Raw genomic sequence first — 21403 nt, forward strand, 5'->3', positions numbered from 1 at the left:
CAAAGGTACATTGAGTGTGAAGAATGGGAAAGAAATAGCTGAAGATGGTAAGGAGATTGATTCTATGGGGGAAAGTGATGGTGAATCAGGCTTATGTGTTAATACTATCTGTCTTTTTAAAACTTTATTTTATATTGGAGCATAGTTGATTAACAATGTTGTGTTAGTTTCAGGTATACATATACATGTATTTATTCTTTTTCAAATTCTTTTTCCATTTAGGTTATTACAGAATGGGCTTCCCTTGTGGCTCAGCTGGTAAAGAATCTGCCTGCAATGCGGGAGACCTGGGTTCGATCCCTGGGTTGGGAAGATCCCCTGGAGAAGGGAAAGGCTACCCACTCCAGTATTCTGGCCTGAAGAATTCCATGGACTGTATGGTCCATGGGGTCGCAAAGAGTCGGACACGACTGAGCAACTTTCACTGCACTTCACTATTACAGAATACTGAGCAGAGTTATTTTAAGTACAGCAGTGTATCCATGTCAATCCCAAACTCCCAATCTCTCCCTTGTCCCTAGCCGTTCCCCTTGGTAACCACAGGTTTGTTCTCTAAGTCTTTCAGTCTGTTTCTATTTTGTAAATAAATTTATTTGTATCATTTTGTGGACACTTTATATAAGCAATACCACGTGATATTTGTCTTTCTCTTTCTGACTTATTTCACTTAGTATGATAATCTTTAGGTTCATCTATGTTGCCTTACATTGTCTTTCATGATAACACCCCCTAAGATAACACATCTTGAGTACTGTTGTCTTCTAGACTCTGTTGTATATACTTTATGAATAAAAATGAACCCCTGTTAGGATGTAATAAGGACTTAATTGTGTTAGGCAGTGTGCTAAGCCCTTGATATAAATTTGTATCACTGGGTCAATCAGTTTCATTACCTGTGAGAGACTTGTGTTTTCTTTTTGTCCTTCTGAGCAGATTTGTAATGTACTAGAAGATTCTTCAGGCAGGGCAAGTGAACATGTGAGCCTTCTACTTCAGCTTCATTCTGTGTTGGCTCTGCGATGCTGGACAAGTTATTCTCCCCTCCTGAGGCAAAATGAAATGTGATTAAATTAATGCCTTACCAGGTGGCTGTGAAGAGTAAATGAGAGACTAGGGACATGAAAAATACCTAGCATAGGGCCTGGCTGTTGTAAACACTGCAAAAATGCTAATTATTACTATCATAATTATGACTCCACTATCACCAGTTTACTAAGGCCAGTATAGCCATTCCGAGGACCTATAGAGATAGAAAAAAATGCTCCGTTTCATTTGTTTGTGTGCTACCATCTAGCATGTTCATCCTTTTCCCAAATCATCTGCTAAAGGGTTGCGCCTGGTGAGGTGAACGATACTTCCAGCTCTAAAGTGCCCTTTCTTCAATGTCTCCACTCAAGCATACATCTCCAGGAAGCCTTGATGGGCCACCTCAACCCACCAAACTCATCCCCTCCACTGACTGCCCAGGCATCTCAGGCTGTTCACTTTCATATGAACTGGTCCAGGAGAAGAGGAGTTCATCTACATCCTTGGAGCCCTCAAATGGTCTTGGGGTGCAGGCAGGAGTGCCAGAGTCTCCAGCAGCCTGCTGGTCCATCCTGTAGCCACCGACACACATCCAACCTGTCAGCAATTCTCTCATCATTTTCTCACCCGTCTTTCTCCTCCAGTCCCACATCAAGACTGAATTCCTGCTCCCAAGACTCCTTTCTTCTTGAAAAGTTTATTGTTCTGTTAGAAACCTGCCCCAATCCATCTCTCATTGTCTCTTAATTCAATCCCTCTACATTTTCAGGTGTTTAGGGCTTAAAAAAAATTTTTTTTTCATCAAGTATTTAAATCAATCTCTCCCCTCTTTATTGATAGAAGCTCAAGGCTGCTGATTAACTTTTCAATCAAAGCTGCCTACAACACACTCACTGGTGTTGGCAACAGCAATTGCAGCTTTGGTGGCAACAAAAGCAGTCACTTAGCAGACTTCCTCTGTGTTGCTATCTGCCCTTCTAGAAGCAGAGGAAATTCTTGGGTTGGCCTAAATTTCCTTGCTGTAAGTAACGAAAGCTCTTTTACTGAACTTGAGTTTCCTGAATGCTTCTTGGTTTGCTGAAATTTCTGGAACTTGCCTACTATGTGCAGCATTTGAGCCAGAAAATTGCACATTTGAAGGAATGCGGAAAAGGCAAAAAATAACATTCTTTCTTTTTTTCTCATTTTTGAAAAACATTTACAAGAGTTGATTAGTTCTGTGCCCTGTCGTAGAATCACAGTCTCTTACAAGGTAGATAGAGAAAGATATATAGAATCCTTTTTGGGTACCAGGAATCACTCAGAATGCTTCCCCAGAAATGCCAAAGGGAGTGTGAAGGAAAACAAGACTAATAATAATAGCAATAATAATTGTTCTTGTTCTTGTTTAGTCACTCAGTCATGTCCGACACTTTACAAGCCCACCCACCAGGCTCCTCTGTCCATGAGATTTTCCAGGCAAGGATACTGGAGTGGGTTGCCATTTCTTCTCTGGGGGGTCTTCCCAGACCAGAGATTGAACCTGAGCCTCCTGCACAGGCAGGCAGATTCTCCTACTGAGCCACCAGGGAAGCCCAATAACAATAATAATAGCTAACAACTAACATATATACAGCACCGTCTATGGGCCTGGCTCGTGTTGAATCTGTCCATCTATGATTTCAGTCCTCTGCCTGTCAGGATTACTACTCACACCCTTTTATAGTTGAAGAAATTAACCTGGAGATGTTAGGGAGTTTGACAAAGGTTGCATAGCTGGTCAAAGGCAGTCAAGGAGCTCATCAGAGCTCCCTGACCCACGAACCCACTGATTCAACATGAACTTACTGGGTCTGCCTTCTGCCTGTATTTCATCAAGAATCTAGTGAGAGTAAGGGCAATAGCTTTGTTTCTTACAGGTCTTGCACACAGTAGGTGCTCAGAAATGTTCACATCAGTGGTTCTTTCAATAAAAACATATCTAACTGGGACCAGACCCGTTTTAGATCCTGGGGGTACAGTGGCAAGTGAGAAAGCCAAGATTTCAGTGGGGCTTAAGTCACAGTGAGTAGAGGGTTCTGCTTTCATACAGGCTTCCCAGGTGGCTCGGTGGTAAAGGAATTGCCTGCCAATGCAGGAGACAAAGGTTCGATCCCTGGGTCAGGAAGATTCCCTGGAGGAGGAAATAGCAAGTGACTCCGGTATTCCTGCCTGGAAAATTCCATGGACAGTGGAGTCTGGCTGGCTACAGTCCATGGGGTCACAAAGAGTCAGACACAACTGAGTGACTGAGCTTGCATGCACAGTTGATTGACAATGCTGTGTTAGTTTCAGGTGGACAACAAAGTGAAGGTCTCTGCTTTGATCCTTGCTGTGACAAATTCAGTACTTCAAGCAGGTTCTCTGATCTTCCGGGGAGCAGTGTCATGAACCTCTTTTATTGCTCACAGTCACTGAGGAGTTGCCCTGCTTGTGACTTGATTTTGTTTCTTCCTGAATCTAGAGTACAGAGAAAAGTGGGTCCAGTTTAGAGGATGGTAGAGAGAGAAGCAGAAGGAAGTATTATTCTGGCAGCGAGACTACAGGAAGGCCAGACATGGAGTATCTGGTCACCAGAGAGTCCATCCCTCCTAATTTACAGTCTAACTGAGGGGTGTTTGTAACCTATTTTGTTTGCCATCAACATCAAAATGTCTCTTTTGTTTGTAAACTTCTGGAAAGTGAGATTGAGGACAGTTGAGATCAAACAAGTGGTCCAGAACTTCACTGTTCCTCCAGCAAATTTTCTATAGCCAGAATTCTATCACGCTTTTGGGATTGGGGGTAACTTAGTGACCCTTTCAGGAACTCAGCTTTTCCACCAGTAAAATGAAGGGGTACAGGCTCCTTCACCAAGCAAGTGTGTGACTCTCTCCTGGGTCCTGTATGTACCACACGCTGTGTGTGCTCTGTGGTGCTTTAAAAATGGTGCTCGGGCTTTTGTTGTTGTTTAGTCACCCAGTCGTGTCTGATTCTTTGGGACCCCATGGACTACAGCACTCCGGGCCTCCCTGTCCCTCACCATCTCCCAAAGTTTGCCCAAGTTCATGTCCATTGCATCAGTGATGCCATCCAGCCATCTCATCCTCTGAGGCCCCCTTCTCCTTCTGCCCTCAATCTTTCTCAGCATCAGGGATTTTTCCACTGAGTCAGCTGTTCGCATCAGGTGATCAAAACACTGGAGCTGCAGCTTCAGCATCAGTCCTTCCAATGAATACTCGGGGTTGATTTTCTTTAGGATTGACTGGTTTTATCTCCTTGCTGTCCAAGGGACTCTCAGGAGTCTTCTCCAGCACCACAGATCAAAGGCATCAATTCTTTGGCACTCTGCCTTATGGTCCAGCTCTCACAACCTACATGACCACTAGGAAGACCATAGCCTTGACTATATGGAATTTTATTGGCAGAGTGATGTCTCTGCTTTTCAACACACTGTCTAGGTTTGTCATAGCTTTCCTGCCAAGAAGCAATTGTCTTTTGATTTCATGGCAGCAGTCACCATCCACGGTGACTTTAGAGCCCAAGAAGAGGAAATTTGTCCCTCCTTCCACCTTTTCCCCTTCTATTTGCCACGAAGTAATGGGGCCGGAGGGCTTCTAGTGGCTCAGTCAGTAAAGAATCTGGCTGCAATGCAGGAAACTCGGGTTAAATCCCTGGGTTAGGAAGGTCCCCTGGAGAAGGAAATGGCAACCCACTCCAGTATTCTTGCCTGGAGAATCCCATGGATGGGGGAGACTGACGAGCTACACAGTCCATGAGTTCGCAGAGTCAGACACGAAAACCATCACAATGGGCGGGATGCCATGATCTCAGTTTTTTTAATATTTAGTTTTTAAGCTGGCTTTTTCACTCTCCTCCGTCACCCTCATCAAGAAGTTTTTATTTTTAGTTCCTCTTCGCTTTCTGCCATTACAGTGGTAGTATCTGCATATCTGAGGTTGTTGATGTTTCTCCCTCCTATCTTGATTCCAGCTTGTAACTCCTCCAGCCTGGCATTTCTCATGATGTCCTCAGCCTATCGGTTAAATAAATAGGGTGACAACAGACAGCCCTGTCATACTCCTTTCTTGAGCTAGTTTTGCCCCTTTAACACCTCGTGTTGAATCTGGTTGGGACATGGGTGAGACCAGAGCAAGGGGAAGACAGCTGGCAGTGCTTTGGTCTCCACTGGGGTTGCTGGGATCCAGAAGCCAATTCTTTAGGTCTAAGGGAAGCAGTGAAACACACACTCCCCTTGAAAGGCAACCAGGTAAATCTTGCCAAACCTTATAGTACTTCCCGCCCATTTCAGCCCCAGGACTCTTTTGCCAGAAAGGTAAAGAAGAGCTTCTGATGACAAGTTCTCCTGTACTCAGGTTTCCATCTTCACACTGATTTCATTTCTTATTATTTAATTTCCTTCTCATCAGGCAGAATTAAATCCCAAATACCGTTCCCAGGGCTTCTAAAGTCCAGTAGCCTCAATGCTTTGTTTCCAACTTATATAAAAGTTTAAATTTCTTCTTCCCCTGCTCAAATTTCTGCCAAAACAGTCATCAGCAATGAAATTTTTGAAGATAATTAGCATATCAGATATCTGTAATAAGCTAATAATGTATTTCTTGGATTGTGCTTCTCTGGTTAGCTGTTATTAATCACAAATATTATTCATGTCATGTGAAATATTCCTGTTGGCGGATGTTTTTATGCTTGAAGGATTCCAGCTAAAAGTCTTCAGCGACCGACAGGGTGCCCCCTCCCTGCCACGAGAGGGGAGGTTGGATCCTGTCTTGTTGAACAAGGGTTAACCTTCAGGGGAAACAGCATTAAGGGAAGTAATTATCCATTCACACTGAGTTGGCTACAAAGAAGTGAGAAAATCACCTTCTCAGAACTCACATGAAAAACATAATGTAGTTAATATTAAATAAAGAGATTGGGCAACCTAGCTTCTTTTTACAGTGTGTTCTGATGTGTCCTTGATCAGGGGCTGTTTTGTTTATGATTAATGAATGACTCACCTTGGGCTGTGTTCCGTTCAATGCATACCTCATTATGAATTTGAAGAGGTCATTTGTTCCTTGGGTCTAAAATAAAAACCTTTTTGTACATTCAGAAGGTTACGAGTTTGATATTGGTGCAAAATGAGTATAAAGAATGGCAAGACTTTTGCTTTGGGGTTGTTTTGTTTTTTGTTTTTTTTTTTTCCAACTTTTGGAATTTGGAGAGAAATTCTAAGCCTGAGGTCTGATTTTTAAAGTAGATCCTAAAATTACGTGGCTCGAGCCCAACTTACCGTGGCAGCAAGACTGCCCTATGAGTGCTGGGAACCAGAAAGGCTTTGGGTGAGTAGAAATGAGCCTGGGCCATGGCCGTTGTGCTGCTCTGTATGGAGTTTGTGGAGGGGAATTCAAGTGGCACAAAAACCAATGAAAAGTAAAAACAATCAGAGACCCAAGTACTTAGATCGGACCAGGTCTTTCTCTTCTTTCCACGTAATCCAACAGTCTCCCTTTTTATTACTTCTTTTCCTTTGTCAAGTTGTTCATTCTGTTCATTTTAATTTAATTTCACTCATTTAAATGTCAGGATTAGCCAAACTTTGCATTGTGATTTGCCAGACCCTACAAAACCCAAATCTGATACTTAAGGTCATAACCAGGGAACAAAAGGAAAAAAAAAAAAACCTCTCTTCTGTTTGTTTTTCCTAGGTTCCTGATAAACAAAACCCTCTGATAAGGAAATACATAGGTACGTCTTTATCATGATATCTAAACACACACATACACACGCACACACACAATCATATTTATGTGAGGAAAATAGACGATGGCTAGAGAGACAGATATCAACTAATCAGTCTACAGGTGTAGATTTTGTTTATTCTTGTAGATAAAGGCAAGAGGGGCCACTGCCTAGGAGAAGGAGATCATGTATTTGGCACCCATAACCCCACGTTGGGCAGTGAACACATTCATCATCACCATGGTTTCCAGCAGCGCACACACAAACGTGCAACTGACTACACAGGGGCCCCAGCACAGCTCAGTTAATGATCTTTCCACAGGGTATGTGTGTGCGCTTGTGCATTCAAATGAGGGCTTGTCACGCAGAAATAAAGGCACGCACAGGCACAGATCTTAGCGGTTGACTAAGGACAACACTTCATGGTAGACATAGTTCACTAGTCACCTAACTAACTTTTTTTCAACTCAAGTTATTTCTTTATGTGTGAGAGAAACTACGTCCTTTGATCACAACCATTCAGATGGGATTAAATAACAGCAAGTCTCAGGGACTGGAGCAGTACTCTGTCACCAAATAACTTGGCCATTTCCCCCCTCTGGGTTTTGAGATCACTGCTAATAAAAATGCCTAGATGGCATTTAAATGGGCTTCTGACCATCAATGTTCTACTTTTTTTTTTCTAGAATGATGTCCCTCTGGGTAGTGTTCTATGATTCTGTTCCAGAAAGAAGTATGTGAATCACTAATATAAGGTGGGAGTCACTTCCATGCCAAAATGTCCTTTCCCTGAAATTGTCTTGCTTTTCCTCAAACTAAATTCAGACCAATGTGTCTTCCTTATCGGTAACCTCCATTTGCCGATTAGGTATGAGAACACGGACCAAACACAAAATACCTTCCCGTTCTGTTGATGACTATCCTTAAGTACCTTCACGACCCAGCAGCAGACTGGTCACTTCAGCAGCAAACAAACAAATACACAATTTTTACAACTAAAACAAGTGGTTTCTTTTATCTTCTGACTTCAACAGAGAAGATGTAAAAACTGGGATCATATTATTGCTAAGGAAAACACCAAGCACCATCTCTTCATAGATATTTTAATACAATTTTGGCAATTTTCAAAACAAACTTCCAAGAAATTTAACAAAATTCCATAGATGGTCCTCAAGTTACCATAAAATATTATTTTTAGAGTTGGGGTCCAAACATCAGTATTGATAAATTTTTTAATGCATTACAAAATTAAACAGATTTGATTGGGCAAAGATTTGTTTTTTATATATTATTACTCCGCACTCATTAAAATGCCCACCAATTTGAAACAATGGAGACAGAGCCATGATCTTGGTTTTGAGTCAGTTTTGTTATATGCCAAACTAGTAGCCATTATCTGTGTGTTTTAGCTTGAAAACTAGTTATGCCGGATTGAAAATACTAAAACAACACACAACAACAGTCCTCTGATTTAAAGACAGGGCTGTGTGTGTGTGTATGTATGTGTGTGTTTCATCTTCATAATCACAAGATATCTGTTGTACTTCTAGAAACCCCACCCAGTGACTTTCTCTTAACATCTCATTTGCCACAACTTCCTCTTGCCCCGTGAATCCCAACGACCATCCCTGGAAAGTCTCCATGAAGAAGGAGGTTGAGTGGGAAATAGTTCAGCTATCCATCTATATCGGCCACATTTGTCTAGAATCACCCTGATAAGGAGTGTCAGTCAACTCGCAAGTGATGCGTGATGATATTTCTTATTTTCATTAACACCAAGGAGCTATCTAATCTGCTTATTTCCTGGGAATCCCAAGCTTGAAGGTCTGGGCACTTTTCTCCTCACAAGTTTACTTTACTTGTTATGAGGGTTCAGATGTATAAGATTAGGGTAACGGATCTTACCTGCTTTAACACACAGAGGACTAAATGACTAGCTTTACCCTAAATACTTTCTGCCTCCTTCTTCCTGATTGTGAGCAGGAAGCAATGTCATTTTAACATGAAGATGGCTGTGGAATATGATTTGCATTGATTGTGCATCGCTTGAGAAAGAAGACAACCTGAGTCCATAAACACAAGAGCATTAGAGTGAGGAGTTGTGAGCTGACAATTCCTTCATTTAAACTGGTTATTCTCCATGGAAGAAGCTTGCTGCTTTTTCTGATCTGCATTTATTTAGACTTTTGCCAGTACCACATCATTTTTCTTTTGTACAAATAAACTACCATCTTTGCGGTCCATGGAGTTGAGGATGAATGATCCCATCCCCAAGTTCCAGAGGCGACAAGAGACCTAAGTCTGGCCAATCAGTGCATGGCCCTCTCCCCAAAGACACTAGCTCAGAGAGCATTTTCACTGCTTCTGTAGTGATACAACAAAACACCATAGGCTGGTTAACTGACTTATAAAGAAAGACATGTGTTTCTCACAGGTTAGGAGGCTGGAAGTCTGAGATCAGGATGCCAGCATAGTTAAATTCTAGTGAGAGCCCTCTTCTGGGTTTGAAACTACTGACTGCTTCTCACATCCTCACGTGGCAGAGAGCAGAGGGAGGAAGCAAGCTCTCTCATGGGCTTGTGTGTGTGCGTTAGATGCTCAGTTGTGTCCAACTCTTTGCGACCCCATGGACTGTATCCTGCCAGGCTCCTCTGTCCACGGGATTCACCAGGCAAAAGTCCTGGAGTGGGTTGCCATTCCCTCCTCCAGGGGATCTTCCCAATCCAGGGATCAAGCCCCAGTCTCCCACATTGCAGTCAGATTCTTTACCACCAGAACTGCCAAGGAAGTCCTTATGAGCTTACAAGGGCACTAATCCTATTCATGAAGGCTCCACCCTCATGACTTCTTATAATCTTAATCACCTCCTAAAGGCCCCACTTCCTGATACCATTACATTGGAGGGGAGTAGTGTTTCATTATATGAATCTATGGGGGGACAAACCTCAGTCTGTCAAACCAAAGAGAATGTTCCATGGACCTTTGCTGGAACCATAGAAAAGACACATTCTCTCATCCTCCTGAAAATGCTAGACAGGTATAATATAATGTAGCCTGCATCTTCTTCCACAGATCACTACAGTAGGAGAGCTTGCCTGATGACAGAAATAGCCAGACCTTAGTTGTGTTATAATGATAACACTTAATAATGTGAAGAATGTATCAGAGAAGTAAGAGTGGATTTGGGAAGAAGGAAACAAAGGAAATGACAGGAAATAGAGAAGAGAAAAGCAGAAAGGGGGGAGAGATAGAATTCTATTGATGCCATCTTAGCATCTGAATCCTCCCTTTATTGCTATTCAGTGACATATCAAAAAAAGTCTTTTATTTTTAGCAAAAGCCAAGTTAAGTTATGTCTCTGGTCACTTGCAGCTGAAGTGATCCTGCAGGATATTTAACAATCATAATCAGGCCTTACTGGTGTGCATGGTCCTTTGCAGTTGACAGTGCACTCACTCATTTTTTTCTCATTTAATCCTCACTATGAACCTGCAAAGGAGGTGGTTTTAGCCCATTGTTTACAGAGGAAGGGGCTTCCCCAGTGGCCCAGCTGTAAACAATCCACCAGAAGATGCAGGTTTGATCCCTGGGTCAGGAAGATACCCTGGAGGAAGACACAACAGTCCACTCCAATATTCTTGTCTAGAGGATCCCATGGACAGAGGAGCCTAGTGATCTACAGCCTATAGGGAATGGACTAGCTCAGAAATTGATGTCTTCATTCTACTCACTCTGAATGGTAATCAGTTCTTGGTGTGTGCAAGGCTCTGTACTGAGTGCTGGGGAAGTAATGAACAAATCCAGCACCACCCTGTCTTCAGGGGACCCCAGCCCAGTTGGAAAGCAGACTGAACAAGTCACTGTCAGTATCCACCTGGGTACATGCAATAAAGGAGTATTACAGAAAAGTCTAGGTGGTGAATAGACACTCCCTGAGGACTTAACAATTAAACTGAACTCAAAAAGATAAATTAGGAAAGTGGGAAGAGAATTCCAGGGAGATGGAAAAGCAGACACAAAGATCCTGGGGCAGGGAAAAAATATGGTGCCCACTTTGCAGGAACTCAAAAATGTCTCTCATGGCTGGAGCACAGAGAAAAGCAGGAGAGGGTCATGGGAATAGACTGGGAAGTAAGCAGAACAAGGGCATGTTTAGCCTATGGGCCACATTTAGAATTTTGATCTTCACCTTCATTCAAAGACACTGAGAGTTTTTAAGAAGAGGTGTGACATCATGACCTTATTTGTATTATGATGATAACAGTTTATAATGTGAAGAATGTATCAGAGAAATAAGAGTGGATTTGGGAAGAGGTTAAATGTGCCTGGCATAGGATATGGAGTTTAAAAAATATTTCTATAAAATGAGCTTAGTCACCTTGCCTGGGACCGTAGAGCCAATAAGTGTCAGAGACAGACAGGGTCCACAGACTGAACCCAAAGCCAGGTTCTTAAACACTGTGCAATGAGGAACATAAACTAAGAGACATTTTCTACAATAGAATTATCTGATTATCATTCAATTATTAGCAACTTGATAGTTGGCTCTTTCAAACTTTTCCATTTAGCTTCCTTCTTTTTTTTTTTTTTTTTTTTGTTAATAGCTGCACTACTCTTTGCCCACTCCAGTGGTCTTGCCTGGAGAACCCCAGGGACGGCGGAGCCTAGTGGGCTACCGTCTATGGGGTCGCACAGAGTCGGACACGACTGAAGCGACTTAGCAGCAGCACTACTCTTTAATGTGATTCAAGCAAAAATCCACTTGCTGTTTGAGTGGCAAAGTTCAAAAACTCCATATTGTGTCATCACTTTTCAAAAATGTATGACCAAGAACACTTTGCAAATTCCAGGAACCTTTGAACCCCAGTTTGTTGAATATTGTAGTTTATGTTTTCTCTAATTTGTCCCGAACCATTTGTACCTTGGATTATTAATCTATAACCAAACACAGCTCTGGCAACCTTCCCCCTGCCCCCCACACAGCCATGATGCCGGGAACATGATCAAATCCGTTATCTTTTCTTTGAATTCTGTCAATATATTTTATTTCACATCTTTATTCTGGCTTCTTTTCCCCTTGGTATTTCGTGGAAAAACTTTCCAGATAAAATGAACTGCTTCGTCATTCATCAGCCGTAATGAAGTCTTACTCAAGAGCAGAGTTCAAAAACATATTTTTTTCCACACTCAGATGCAAAAGAGTAGAAAAAAAAAAAGTAGGTCACAGGTGTCTGCCTTTATTTTTGTAAATGTAATAGGAGACCCCTTTGGTGGATTCACAGTGTAAATTATTAGATATTCATGGAGCCTGAAATATCAGTGAGCTACTGACTTTCGACTTGAGGAATCTGGAAGGTTCTAGTCCCTAGAACACAAAGTCTGAGTGTTACAGAGCTGACAGCATGGTATGTAGACGCTCTCATGCCAGGCTCTAAGGAAACACCATGTTCTCCCTCTGTATTCTGTCCCTCCATTTCATCATCTGTCTAACTTGAACCACAATGGTCCAGACATCAGGAAAGCTCAAGCTGCAATTAGTCAATACGTATTTATGGAGTAGCTACAGTGCATCAGGTGCTTTTATTGGCAGTGGAATACTAAGTCCACACCATCGTGGAGATGACATTCTCATAGGAGATGGAGACAATAGGCAAACAGATCAATAAGGTGATTTCTAATGTTGAAAACCTCTAGTAAAAATGAAGCAAAATCTTGAGAAAAGAAGTGACCAGGGACTTCAGTTCAATTCTAGATGGGTCTCCAGATAGGTTTGCTATATGAAAAGTTGACATTTAAACTCAGCCACTGATGAGAAGAAAGATCTAACCATGAAAAGATCTGGGGGAGGGAAGATCATGTAGAAGAAATGGTCAAGTGCCATCAGGGAAATGAAAAAGGCAGCCTTGAAGCAGAGAGAGAGAATGGGTAAGAAGGAGATAGAAGGAGGTGGTGGTGGGGAGGTAGGCAGGGCCAAAATCATGTGGGACCTTGAAGGCTACATAAGGACTTTGGACTTTGGTCCAGTGCAATGAGAAATCACTAGTGAGGCTTAACCAAGGGGTACAGTGATTAATGGCAATGGAGAGGCTGCCTCCTAGTTCTCTGTGTGAGTGGAAATTTTCAACTTGTAGCTCATATGGCATAGGTACCCAAAAGTAAGTGGGTCATGATCCAATATGTCTTCTGAAGTATTAGAAGTGTGTGAGTAGGGTGTGCAAGAGTGGTGTGTGCAGAGACCCTGACAGAGACCTGCCTCCAAGACTGTGCCTCGGAGGCTCCTCAGCTCCAGTAACCAGAACATGTTCAGCCTCTGCCAATAAAAGCTCTCAATTGCAGTGATTTACCTAAGATAGAAGTTAAGCTCTCTGGATGGTCCAGAACAAATATGGCACCTCAGTGGTGTCAGAGACACAAACTTTCTACCTTTCCCTATTTCCCTGCCAATCCCAATGTGCAGCTGCCTTCTCAATGCCAGCTGCCATTCTGGTTTCTGCCACCACTGCCATATTCCAGCCAGAGAAAAGGGAGAGAGGGAAAGGAGAGATAACACTCTTTCCTTTTGGGGGGTCACTACTCTGGATCGAGAAGATCTCCTGGAGAAGGAAATGGTAAGGCACTCCAGTATTCTTGCCTGGAAAATCCCATGGACAGAGGAGCCTGGCAGGATACAGTCTATGGGGTAGCAAAGAGTCGGACGCGACTGACCGCTGAGCACAGCTGGACGCCCCCTACTTCAGTTACACTCATTTTCCATTGACCAGACCTAGTGGTATAGCCAAGACTAGCTTCAGGGAAAGCTGGGGAAGGAAGTTTTTAGTTGAGCAACCTCGTTCCAAGATAAATTTTTTCTTATTACAAAAGAAAGTAAGAAGGATAATTCTGATTTTGACCATAGCTTCCACCCAGTGCAAAAGCAACTGAAATTGCCTTTAGCCCCTGTAGAACCAGCTTTGTCAAAATAAGCTCTGTTCCCAGAGTTATTTTGTTAATAAAATAAACAATAATTATAAATAATAAAAAACTAAGTAATTGAGGCATCACCATATATTGAGGATTCTTCCCCACACAATCCTTGTTCTGTGCCACATGCGTTCATCCATCTCTCTCAGGGTCTGCTCTTTGAGCTCTTTTCCTAGAAGTGGAGATAGATTTGTACTGTTTCATTTCTATTTCTTTATCTAGTCCCCTTTCTTCTGTGATTAGTGGCATGCAATTTCAAGTCAGCTTGTTTGGGGTGCAGAGTGTCCTTTTGCATGTTAAACAAAATAATTATAAATAATTCATTATTAATTTATAACTTTAAAATCATTAGCATTGTCATAACTCTGCGAACTCTTAGTAATTATCCTCTGCTCTTCACCAGTAGCATACTGGACACCTTCTGACCTAGGTGGGGCTCATCTTCCAGTGTCAAATCTTTTTGCCTTTTCATACTGCCCATGGGGTTTGCTAGGAAAGAATACTGGAGTGGGTTGCCATTTCCTTCTCCAGTAGACCACATTTTCTCAAACTCTTCACTATGATCCATCCATTTTGGGTGGCTCTGCACTGCATGGCTCATAGCTTCATTGAGCTATGCAAGCCCCTTTGCCATGACAAGACTGTGATCCATGAAAGGGATCTTATATGCAGAGTACATCATTTGAAATGTCCCGTTGGATAAATCACAAGCTGGAATCAAGGTTGTTTGGAGAAATATCATCAACCTCAGATATGCAGATGATCCCACTCCAAAGGCAGAAAGTGAGGAGGAGCTAAAGAACCCCTTGATGAGGGTTAAAGAAGAGTGAAACAGCTGGCTTGAAACTCAAAATTCAAAAAACTAAGATCATGGCATCGAGTCCCATTACTTCATGGCATGTAGAAGGGGGAAAAGTGGAAAAAGTGACAGATTTTATTTTCTTGGGCTCCAAAATCACTGCAGATGGTGACTACAGCCATGAAATTAAAAGACACTTGCTCCTTGAAAAAAGCTATGAAAAGCCTAGACAGAGTATTAAAAAGCAGAGACATCACCTTGCTGACAAAGGTCCATATAGTCAAAGCTATGGTTTTTCCAGTAGTCATGTACAGATGTGAGAGCTCAACCATAAAGTCTGAGTGCTGAAGAATTGATGCTTTCGAACTGTGGTGTTGGAGAAGACTCTTGAGAGTTTTTTGGACTGCAAAAAGATCGAGCCAGTCAATTATAAAGGAAATCATTCGTTGACTGCTGCAGCTGAAGCTCTAATACTTTGGCCACCTGATGTGAAGAGCTGACTCACTTGAAAAGACCCCGATGCTGGGAAAGACTGAAGGCAAAAGGAGAAGGGGGTGACAGAGGTTGAGATGGTTAGATTGCATCACCAACTCAATGGACATGAATTTAAGAAAACTCCAAGTGATAGTGGAGGACAGAGAAGCCTGGTGTGCTGCAGTCCTTGGCATTTCAAAGTCAGACACAACTTATCCACTGAAAAACAACTCTGTGAACAAACATTCAACTCATGGCCCCCTTTTGACGTGTGATATTAGTATGTCTACCAAGATAGTTTTCCTAATCCATTCAAAAAGTTTGAACATTTATGATATGCCAGTAGTGTGTTGACAGTGGAAAGTTACTCCCTGTCTATATCTGAATGGATAAAACAAGGTTGTGACTATAATGTATTAAAAGAATCAGTGTTTTAACAATTAATCTGTAAGTTCAGTTAATACAGGTAGATTTTAAAGAATTCAGTGGTATGACATAATTGTAAATGAAGTCAAGAGATCAATATGCTGGCTATGCCAGTGAATTCCCACATGATATCCATATTTTTTATGTAGATCATTTTTTTTTCAGTCCTTATTGAATTTGTTACAATATTGCTTCTGTTTTATGTTTTAGTTTTTTGGTTACAAGGCATGTGTGATCTTAGCTACCGAACGAGGAGTTGAACCTACCTCTCATTGGAAGAGGGGCAACCTGCATTGGAAGATGAAATCTTAACCACTGGATCACCAGGGAGTCCCTCCCACATGATCATAAGTCACTTTCCCTCTCTAGCATTCAGGTTCCTCATCGATGAAATGAGGGATGTTCCCTACCCTACTTTGGCCAATTCCTGGCATAATGCTGCCATTCCTACACCACTTGCCCATACAGACATCACTGATTAATCAATAGTGTTTTAGGAATTCCCTGGCAGTCCAGTGGTTAGGACTCATGCTTTCACTGATAGGGCCCAGGTTCAATCCCTTGTGGGGAACTAAGATCCCACAAACTGCAAACAATCCTCTTTCTACCGGAGTTGGACCAAAAGGTGAAACTTTTTGTCTTCCCTGAGTTCCATGACTTCTTAGACCACTTCCAGCTCTAATATGAATTATTTAAAAAGCAAAGCAAAACAAAAAGTTACACTGAATTGGCCCATTAATCTGATAAGTGGTAATTTGCAATTTTCAGTGTTTGGCCTTGAGTACAAAACAGTGAAGTTTTCTGGCTTTTGTTAATTAAAAAAGGATAAATCGGGTGGTGGTCAATAATAAAAGATAAATCCCTGGTGGTCTAGTGGTTAAGAAGTCACCTTCCAATGCAGGGAGTGCAGGTTCGATCCCTGGTCGGGGAGCTAAGATACCACATGCCTTGTGTTTAAAAAACCAAAACATAAAGCAGAAGCAATATTGTAACAAATTCAATAAAGACTTTTAAAATGTCCCATTAAAAAAAAAAAAAACTTAAAAAATAAAAATGATGGCTTATATATCTTGGAAAGAATGTTGCACCATCTCCTTTACCTTAAAGCCAGAGGTAGCTGAGAAAAGAAATGCAAATTAAATGCAAATATACTATAGGGACCTTCCTACTTCTTAGAGCTGAATTCAGCTTCTGGGACAATGTAGAAGAAAACTTCAAGTCTGTATTTGCCAGGAGTTAACTTTGAAAGTTTGGAGAGCCTAATATAAATTGCCACCTTCCATTATAAAACAAAACTTGGATTTTTCAAGTTAGTCATGAAGGAAGTATCTCCATGTGAGGATGGAGGGTGAAACTTAGCAGGTGTGATTTTCAGGCCTAAAAACCACCTTTCCCTGTGGTTGTCCCCAAGTGCTAGTGTGACCCCCGCCACATTGGCCCATGGGGGAGTTGAAAGGGGTGACACTGATCACTATTGCTGTCCCTCCACGGGGAGCACAAACCCTCCCCTTAATCCCTCATAGCATTAAGATTAGGTGGGAGGAATAGACACAGAGAACCATGAAATTAGTTTGCTTGGCTGGTTTTGTTTGGCAAGCTCTCACTTTGGGCAGCAACTCTGATCTGCTTCCAGGTACCAAGGGCCATCTGGGGTCCTAGCCCCTAAAAGCATCAAGAACCTCATCAGAGCTCTCCAAAACAGTCCATACCAACCAGATTAAAGATAGATTGGTGTTCATGCTCCTAAGGAGTCCTCTTAGATTTCTTTTTCCTGACCTAGGATCTCCCTGGATGAGTGGTGGTGAGAATGCCCACCTCTTCCAAGAGCCCTACACACACCCACAGAGTCTATACCACATGAAAACCCATGTATTTAAGATTGATGGGGACTTTTTAAATAGAGGAATTATGATGGTTGAAAGCTGCTTTTAAGGAAGTTGTGGTTAGGACAGAGTTGTAGCAAGGACAGAAGTTGGGGCTTCCCTGGTGGCTTAGTGGTCAAGGACCCGCCGGCCAATGCAGGAAACTTGGGTTTGATCCCTGGGTGAGGAAGATCTCCTCGAGAAGCAAATGGCAACCGACTCCAGTATTCTTGCCTGAAAAACCCCATGGACAGAGGATCCTGGCGGGCTACAGTCCATGAGTTCACAAAAGAGTAGGACACGACTTAACGACTAAAGAGCAAGTTAGGACAGTGCTTCTCAAACATTAATGCATGAGAATCATCTAAGAATGATGTTAACATGCAGATTCTGATTTAGTGGAACTGGGGTGGGGCCTGCAATTCTGCATTAAAATATATATATATTTGGTCGCGCCAAGTCTTAGTTACTGCACACAGGATCTTCATTCTTCGTTGTTGTGGCATGTGATATCTCTAGTTGCTACATGTTGGGTCTAGTTCCCGGACCAGAGATTGAAACCGGGTCCTCTACATTGGGAAGGTGGGGTCTTAGGTACTGGACCACCAGGGAAGTCCCGAAATTCTGCATTTTTAATGAAGCAGCTCAGGGTGTGCTACTGCAAAACATGCCACTTTGGCATGCAAATTATTTTGAATTGAAGGCATTTGATTTCCCGAAATCCTTTGTCTTCCTAAAAGCAAAAGAACTCAATTATCATAAATCCCCTCCCTAGAAGCAATTCCAACCTGCTTTGAGAGGAAAAGTCAGCATCACACTCAAGCAGATTCTGTCACAAGTCTATCACGCTTGCTCAGTCGCTCAGTTATGTCTAACTCTTTTGGGACCTCATGAACTGTTGCCTTCTAGGCTCCTGTGTCCATGGGATTGTCCCAGGAAAAATACTAGATTGGGTTGCCATTTCTTTCTCTAGGGGATTTTCCCAGTCTCTTTCACCTCCTGAATTGTAGGCAGATTCTTTACTGCTGAGCCATCAGGGCAGCCCCAAGTCTATCATATCTCCTGTCTGTTCTCCTGAGGGCCCATTTATCTTTCCAGCCTCCTCCCTTTTCTCTATTGTTAGGTATTTAGACCCCAAATTCTCACCACCTGTTTTGAATTACTCAACACTGAGTTCTCTCATGTGGACTTGCAGCACATATTAATACATTTGTATACTTTTCTCTATGTTGTAAGTTTAATTTGCAGGTCCCCCAAGACTAAAGATAAGAGAGTAGAGGAAAGTCTTTTCATGCTCTATACTAATAAGCTTCCAGGTGATGCCAGTGATTTCCATCCTAGAGCCACACTTTGAGTAGCCATGGCTTAGGACACATGCCCTTATGTTTATCAGGGGAAAACCACAGTGAGAAGTTAGCCAAAGAACATGAAGTCAGATGCAAGTAACTTAGCCCATATCTGAGGCTGTTCAAACTACTTCACTTCCCCATATTTGGGACTCAGAAAGACCCAGGGATAGGGCCAAAGAAAGAAGACCACAGAGAGCACAGAAGATGCACAGAACAGTAAAGTCCAAGCCAAACCCCCAAGTACATAGTCCGAGGAGTCCAGAGCTAAGGGGCCAGTCACCAGAACTATGCTCAAGAAAGAGTTTGGTACCCTATATGTTACCACAGAGTGTAACAGGCTGCTGAAGGGTTTTGGATATACGTCAGATGCTGAACTAAGGAAGAGTGTGGAGAGGAAAATGTCTGTTCACTCATCAGAGTGAACAAATAGAAATATGGGATACAGTTAAATTTAAATTTCAGATTCAAATATATTTTTTAGCATAACTATATCCTACATAATGTTTAGAACATACTTATGCTACAAAGTTATTCACCTTTTAATCTGAGATTCAAATTCACTGGGTGCCCTATATTTTATTTGGCAATCCTACTTAAGTAGAGTGTGGAACAGCTTCAGATCCTTGAAGGACTGGCATTAGGCCATCCTCTACTGCATATGGGAATAGCTGGGAAGCTTTAAAAACAATGTATATCTGGGTCCTGAGGCAGGAGATAGATGCCCTCCACCAGAGGGTAAACAACTAGAGTTCGTCTCTGTAGACTGATACTCCAAGATGAAAATAGCAGGGCAGGGAGGTGGGAGGGAGATTCAAGAGAGGGGGAACATGAATATACCTATAGCTGATTCATGTTGATGTATGGTGGAAGCCAATACAATATTGTAAAGCATTTGTTGGGTGCTCAGTCATGTCTGACTCTTTGTGACCCTACAGACTGCAGCCTGCCAGGCGCCTGTGTCCCTGGAATTTTCCAGGCAGAATATTGGAGTGGGTTGCCATTTCCTACTCCAGGGGATCTTCCCAACCCAGGGATCAAATCCATATCTCCAATGTGTATCCTACATTGGTAGGTGGATTCTTCACCATTGAGCCATCTGGGAAGGATAAAGCAATTTTCAATTAAAAATAAATAAAAAAGCAAAGAGCAGTGTTGCAGGAAAGGGGACCCCTTCCAGGGCCTGAAAGTGGGCTCTTGCCTAACACTCGGAAATGAATTGCCCAAGGAGATACACGTGCTGACAAAGCAAGAGATTTTATTGGGAAAGGGTGTCCAGGCGAAGAGCAGTAGGGTAAGGAAACCCAGGAGAACTGCTCTGCCGAAGGGCTTAAGTCTAGGGTTTTACCGTGATGGGATTAGCTTCCAGGTTGTCTTTAGCCAATCATTCTGACTCAGAGTCCTTCTTGGTGGTGCACGCCTTGTTCAGCCAAGATGGATGCCAGAGAGAAGGATTCTGGGAGGTGGTCAGACATGTGGTGTCTCCTTTGGATCTTTCCGGAACTCTTCAGTTGGCTGTGGCTTATTAGTTCCATGTTCCTTACCAGGACCTCATATCGTAACAACTCATGCAAATAGTTACTGTGGTGCCTGGCCAGGGTGGGCGATTTCAGTCAGTGTGCTTCCCCTAACAGCAGGGCAATTGAAAGAGGAGGCTGGGCCTTGTCCAGATGGGAGTTAAGAGACTACATATTCCTCATTCTTGAAGTCAAGGAGACCTTCCCAACTAGAAAGCTCCCTGGAGGGCAAAAGAGGAGTGATGATCAGGTACCCCTGGATCTCTTCACTGGAATATACCTTGGCTGAGAGATGCACGTCCACACAGGAGATGAGCCTGAGATATACCAAGTACAGACTCAGAACCAGGCAAGCCAAAATAAGTGGCCAAAGAAAGCCTGGAAGAAATGTCCCATATAACCTATTTAAATTACCATGAGGATGTGACTTGCTCTGCCTGTGTGCCTATCCACATAAATTGCACTCTTTTTCCCTCCTAATACTCGCTTCACTACATTCTGTCTTTATGAGAATTCTTTTATGCAAAGCCGAAGGGCCAGGACCTCGTCACTGACCACTGGTCTACTGGCTAGGATTCAGCTCTTACTGCCAAAGCCCAACTTCAATCTCTGACCAGGAAACAAAGCCACGCTTCAAGCCACTACAGGCCAAAGCCAACCGAGATGAGTCCCACCTCCAGAGAGTCTGATATAGTTATTATGGGGTTCAATTTGTGCTGGGGTGTCTAGATACTCCAGAGGTGATTTGAAAGTGCAGCCAAGATTGATAACCACTGGATTAGATGGACATAATCCAGTAAGAAAAAACCGCCTGTCAAAGTAGGAGATGTAAGAGATGCAGATTCAATCCCTGGGTCAGGAAGATCCTCTGGAGAAGGGAATGGCAACCCACTCCAGTATTCTTGCCTGGAAAATCCCATGGACAGAGGAGCCTGGCGGGCTACAGTCCATAGGATCGCACAGAGTTGGACATGACTGAAGCAACTTAGCACGCAATCCAGAGCCAGAGGTGGAACTAGAGCTCTCAAGGGGCCATGAGACAGAAGACTTTTGGCTCTTCCTGTGATCTCTCCAACAAAAAAGGTCAAGTGGTCTGAAAAAGGTAATGAGCCTCACGTGTGTCATGTGCAGTGTGTAAGCAGTGGCTTGATGTTCTAAAGGCGATTTGTTTTCAGAAAGAATTCAAGGATCAGACAGACTGTAGAGATGATTGCTGGGATGGTATGGTAGGATTTGGGGAAGTAGTAGGTG

The sequence above is a fragment of the Cervus canadensis genome, chromosome 18, assembly GCF_019320065.1.
Source record: "Cervus canadensis isolate Bull #8, Minnesota chromosome 18, ASM1932006v1, whole genome shotgun sequence".
In the NCBI taxonomy this organism is placed as follows: domain Eukaryota; kingdom Metazoa; phylum Chordata; class Mammalia; order Artiodactyla; family Cervidae; genus Cervus; species Cervus canadensis.